The following is a 6,757-nucleotide window of genomic DNA, read 5'->3' on the forward strand; positions in this document are numbered from 1 at the left end:
GTGGAATTTACTGGTCATCTGTTAACATCTGATTGGTTGCTTTTGGTTACAAGACCTACCCATGTACAGTTTTGTACACACTAACAACTACAGTATGTAAACAATCCTTTCAGGGACAAAGAGTTAGTAAATTAATTAAAGGCTATACATGGGCTGAAAAAAACCTGCCAGCAGACCAATAGGGTATTATTCACTATATAAAAGTTTTCCAACAATAGACGCACTCTAGGGGGCAAATTTACTAACCTCCGAAAAAATCGCCAGCGACGTCTTCGCTCACATCACAACACTTCACCAAGCAGAGATTCGCCAGGAAAATGCTAATTCACTAAAATCCAAAGTCGCGTCCAGAGGCGTTGAACGCTGGCGAAGTTGCTAGCGTTACTGCGCCAAGTGAAACTAAGTTGTGCCAGTGTTGGGCTAATTTGCAAACTGCAGGAGGTTAAATTTCAATGGACGTATATGTTGCAGCAAATACATTACATTACACAAGCCCGGGAAACTTAAATAAAAGAAATAGAGTTGTTATATTGCCCTACACATGAGCCCAGTGTATAGTTTATGTGCCATATGTTTAGGAAATGTAGGGGGGAAGCCGGTTATCCCAAAAAGAATGTACGCTCTTTTTGCAGCCTATCACCCTGAAAAAGGAAAAGACGCTAGCGTTTTTTGGGACTTGAAAAATTTTCAACTTATTTTTTTAGGAACTCCTATCTACTCTATTGCACTTCGCCTGGTCTGAGGTGGCGAAGCCAAGTCTGGCGAAAGGCGTAACGTTCAGTAAAATCCGCATCTTAGTGAATTTGCATAATTACATCCATTCGCCACAGCACGTATTCGCCAGGCGTTAGGGAGCGAAGTACCGCAAGAGTCTATCTCCTTCGCTAGCGAAGTTATGCCAGTGACTATTACTAAATTGGCGAAGTTCCGAAATGATGTCACGCTGGCGAATTTTCGCCAGCATTAGTCACTTCGTCCTTTAGTAATTTTGCCCCTAGGAATTGATATTGCTGTGAAAATAAAGGAAAACTGATTGGCAACGTTGTGGTTTGTAATGCCTTGAGAAAAGTCCAAAATGGTACCGAAGCGTTGCCAATATATTTTCTTTATTTTCACTGAATTATGAAGTCCTGGAGTGTGTCTATTGTTGAGAAACTTTACCTATGATGTATGAGACCCCAGGCATGTGTATGAGAGCAACCAGGCATGTGCTGACTATATGTTGGAGTGCACCATATATGGCATTTTATATATATATATATATATATATACATATACATACATATATATATATATATATATATATATATATATATATATATATATATATATATATATATATATAGTTTTCTTCCACTGAAATATTTTGGCTAGTGAAGAAGCATGGAAAACCCTCTTCTGCCTGCTATTCACTTTTTTGTGTTTTGCACATAGCAGAAAAACACCTGCCAATACTTTACTCATTTACACATAAAGCAAACTTGTTTTTGCCTTTAATTGGTATTTAATTTTAGTCATATACACTGAATCACTATTGATGGACTAGTAGATCTTTTAATACATACTGGGCTCATTTATAAAGTTTGGGCAGTTCAGAATAATTCACGCAGTGACTATATTTGCCATGTGCATGGTTATATTTATAAAGCTGGATACGAGTGTGTTATTTAATGTGCAAACTGAATTACAATTTTTATTCACACTGCGAATGTTGCAAATATTTTATGCGTTTGAGTTATGCCACAACTTTGGTGAAAAATTAAAAAAAAAACAGTTTTTGCAAGTTGAAAATTTAATTACTGTCAACTCTTTTTTCATGCACAACAACCTCACACATTGCCTGTACTCACACAAACACCCGTCTCATTTGTGAGCCATTTGTCAATATTATTGTGCTGTGCGCATTCGCAAAAAATGGAAAGACAGGCGCTTCAGCGCTTCAAAAGCAAACACCTGCAAGCGCACTCTTCTGTCCACAGAGAAGTGAAGTGCCAGTGTCGCCTGCCCTGCTGTGAGCGGAGGAAGGCGCGACCTTCTGCACTCACTAACACTGACTAGCACTGACCAATACGTGGGAAAGTGCCCTGTGCGCCCTATGCAGGGTCGGACTGGGGGGCCTGGGGCCACCGGGGCTGCTGTCACAGGGCCCCCCCCTCCCGGCAGTGCCAAGGACCCCTCCTGACCTCCAGCCCGCTTTCATGAACGCGATGTGTGCGATCAAAAGAAGCAACCAGGGCCCTAACTTCCAGTCCCCTGCCCACATCCATGAACACGCCGCGTGCGTGCGCGCAGAGGTCTGGGAGCGAGTCTGGGGCAGCTGGGGCAGCGGGTCTGGGCCGACGGGGCCCATGAGGACGGGCCCACCGGGTTATTTCCCGGTGTCTCCGCCGGCCCAGTCCGACACTGTCAGTAATCATTGAATCAAGGGCAGGGGGATAAAATGAATACAAAGAATACATTGGGATACATCCCGACAGCACAAGATCCCATTCTGGACACTGTGCTGATACAGCAGATGCACCTAATTTGGCTATTGTGCTGATGTTAGATGGACAGAGGGGCACAATTATACTAAAACAAGGATGATGACTGGCAGTGGCTTAACTAGATGTTACTGGGCCCCACAGCAAATTAATTAGGGCCCCAAGCATATCCACAGGTTGTGCTGTTCTACCAATAGATAATGAAATTACTGTCATTATTTGGGCTTGGTGGGGCACCCTATACCCTGGGCCCCCCAGCAATTGCAGGGTCTGCTTCCTCTGTAGTTACGCCCCTGATGACTGGATACCATTGGCTCAATTTGAGGAAGTATTTATTCAAATCAAGAGGGGCTTACTCATTGTGGTCCAGAAACCTATATCCCAAATCGAAATCCTATGGGAAGAGGAGCGAGAATATATGAACCCAACATTGGTCATATATTTTTATATGGAAAAATATGGCACAAACCTGCCAAAGCTGAAAAAAAGTAACCCAAATCCGTACCTTGGCTAGTTTGGGCTTTAAAAACCTCTCTGAGCTTTAAATTAGTAGCCCAATTTGCAGGAAAACCACCAACCTGGCAACCCAGTGTCATATTGTGTTACTGACATCAGTCTATATGCAGCATCTCTTCCGGTTTCCCAACATGCAATGGCCTGGTCACTGCCAGAGTAATGAAATGATTTGTTGCTGCTGCCCCACCCATCTGTCCCTTACTAGAAGAATATGCCCCCCCCATACATACCTTGTATATTCCCAACTAAGGACAAAGCCCCATCCTTTGGTCAGAGTGTAACATCTATACCCACTATTCAGGCTAAGGAGGGGAACCCCTACAAGCAAAGGACCCCCCGGTTCCACCAGACTTAGCAACAGCAGCAGCAGTGATTGGAACCATGGCTGATGAATGAATGGATCCAACAGAATATGGCAGCATAGTAACTGCACTGACTCAATAGCCACACATACAAAGCAATGCTCTGTGTACATAATAAGCTGTGTATGTTACTGCTCATCTAAGGCAAAATATAAACCTCACTCAACAACAGGGGACACTTCCCTTTAAGAGCAGCGAACAGAGGTGACTTCATACCTGGGGATGCGACAGTTGGTTCAGTCCGTTGGTTGGCATTGTGGTGAGAGGTAAGTAAACTTTCCCTCTGAGAGATTTTTTGCCAAATAACCCTTATTTTAAAGGTAAAAAAAAGAGGGGGAAATTGGGTGATGCCCCCCCATGACTAGTGGGTGTTGCTTTTCTCACTGAATCTGGAGATTTTTCCCCTAAATTGGCTTTGGAGATGCCTTTAATCTTAGGCTGCTTTGGGAGATACAGACCCCAGGATTTGGATGTTATGCAGGGCTGCCAGCAAATATACACATTTTCTACTGTAGGGAGCATTTGGGGACCCCTGTACTACACCATGAGGTGCTTAATTTTTGTTCCCAGTATTAACAGGCTCCTTAGAGTTTTGCCCCTCAGCCCTTGGGGTATCTGCCTGCTCTTATCTACCAACATTGTAGCTAAATAACATGCTCCCTTTATCAAAGTGTGGAACTAGGGAGGGCAGCAGAGGCACGTGCCATGGGGACAGTTAAGGGGTGATAGCAAATGATTTGGGGGACAAATAGCAGGATCCCCTATACTGTTAAGAGAGGTGACTGTAACCCCTGGGTTTAGACTGTTGGTTTTGTCCGTTGGTGGCACTGTTTTTAAATGTATATTCCCCCCTGAGAGATTTTTGGCAAATAACCCTTTTTTTTAGTGCAAAAAAGAGGGGAAAGTTTGGGGGATGCCCCCCCAGACTACCAGGTTTTTGCTTTTCTCATGATTTTAGTGAATCTGGAGATTTTTCCCCTAAAATTGGTTTTGGAATTTCCCTTTAATTTTAAGCGCTGCGTGGGAGATACAGACCCAGGATTTGTCAGTTATGCAGGGCTGCCCGCAAATATGACCACTTCCTACTATAGGTAGCATTTGGGGGCCCCTGTACCAACCATAAGGGTGCTTACTTTTTTTTTCCCAGTATCAACAGCAAAAGTTGGCAGCAGAGGCACGTGCCCCTTTGGGACAGTTGGGGGGGGGGTGATAGCAAATGAGTTTGGGGACAAATAGCAGGATTTCCCAATAAGGGAGGTAGCATACCTAGGTTTTGACAGTTGGTTTTGTCCGTTGGGTTTAACACTGGGGAAAGTGTATATTCCCCCTGATGGGGTTCTTTGCCAAATAACCCCTTTTATTAGTGGAAAAAGAGGGGGAAAAAGTTGATGACACCTCCCCCGACTAGCAGGTGTTGCTTTCTTTACGGAAAATTTTGTGGGAAATTTGAGATTTTTCCCCCTTTAAAAATTTGGGGTTTGGAGCTGCCTTTCATTTTTAGTGCTGGTTGGGGAACACAGGGCCAAGATTTGGATGTTATGCAGGCTGCCAGCATATCTACTCTTAAATTTTCCCACTAGTCCCCCAAAAAAAGGAAACATTTTGGGACCCTGCACCTCACCAAAACATACTAATTTTCCTGCCAGTAGACAGGTTTCTTAGAGTTTTGCCTCCTTTGCTATTTCTGTTTTTGGAAAGAGAACTTTTAAAAATAAAGTGGTTCCAAATGGTGGTGATAAAAAAAAGCGAATGCTGATCTTTTGCTATGGAAAATTTTGCTCTTTCATTTAAGCACCTATGTTAGTAAATACGGCATATTTTCCATCTGTTGCTAACCCCATGGAGCCTAGCAACAAAGATTTTAAATTTTTGTGTTCAAAAGTAATAAGTTCAGTTGAAATGGTAATGGGTGCATTCCTGTTTATGAATAGTTATGAAATATTTTGGAGATCTAACAGATCAATGAGTTTTTTCCATAAACTGGGGACAACAAGCATCATTACTGCCATGTGTTTTCATTCCCATATAAACCCAAAACCCAGTCACTTTCTGTAGATCAATCAGAATATTTGTTTTTGGTTTTCATGAATCTGCATTCTCGCCAAGTCCCCAAGGGGCATAACTGGGCCTTATTTAAAAAAAAACTTTGGAGTGAAGGGCCCACCAATTACTGTGTCCCCCTTTCATTCCAACTGCACCGATCCTTAAAATTCTATAAACTGGGGGCCCATTCCCTTCTGGAAGTGATGCAAAGCTAAAGTTAGGGTAACTAGATCCTGCCTGCCTCCCTCGTATTATTAGAAATTTTTAAATTTTGAAAATTCATAACTTCCCTTTTTATTCTCTTTCTATAAAAGATTGCTACGTGTTTTTCCCTGCCTTTTTGGACTGCGACTTGGGCTACACCTGCCTTTTAACATCTGGGTTTTATTTTTTGGCTTCCCCTTTGTTAGAAAAATCCATCTCGCCCTGAACAAGTGTAAGAGATGCCAGGTCTCCTTAGGGAGCCCCCCTTGGGGTCCCCCCGGCCTTGAGCCGGCCCCTACATTTTCAAGATCTGAAAAGTTTCCTTTAACAGGTATTCTTGCAATACAATTGATTCAGTTCATGAATTCTTTTCGGCAAGTCTCCCCAAAATTCTTTTTGTTGGAGTTCTACTTTGGCTTTGTCCATATCAGCCCATATGTTTATTTGTAATGGTATTTATAAACCCAAAATCCATTCCCCATCAACAGCATAATAAGGGGCTTTTGTCATGAGTGGAACAATGTTTCATACAAATGGTAATATAGATAAGAAATAAATGGTGGTTCACCTTTCAGTTAACTTTATATTTTTATATTTTTGGCAAATTCTGAGCAATTTTTCTTTTCAATAGTTATGGAGTTTTTAACATTTAAGAAAAATGAAAAATTATAACGTTTATGTAATAACAAAAAAGTATTTACTTGGAAAAAATGAGTTAAGGAGAGAGGAAGAGTAGAGATGGAGTCGGTCCTTTCTTAAAAAAAAATGGACCTGCAGTTAAAGAAAGGGGAAAGAAATAAACTAAAATTAACTTGAGGGCCCATATTATGTATTATAAACCCTTTTGATCGAGCGTTGCATGCTCTACAGTGGTTTTCACGAGGTCCTTTAAATATCATAATAGAGATTAATTTTGGCTTTAAGGGAAATTTTCCCGAAAAACAATGTTAAGTATTAGTTATTCCACATCTGAGAAAAATATAAAGTTTTAACATATATTACTAAACATATAGTGATTACAAAAAAAAATTGTTGGGATTTCTGTAGTTGGGAAGGAATATCGATAACCGGTTACCAATTTCCTTAAATTTCTCATTTTATCTATTTCGTTAATTGGGTTTGTCTTTCATTAACATTATCAATTGAGTT

Source organism: Xenopus laevis, chromosome 5S (genome assembly GCF_017654675.1).
Source record: "Xenopus laevis strain J_2021 chromosome 5S, Xenopus_laevis_v10.1, whole genome shotgun sequence".
Classification (NCBI taxonomy): domain Eukaryota; kingdom Metazoa; phylum Chordata; class Amphibia; order Anura; family Pipidae; genus Xenopus; species Xenopus laevis.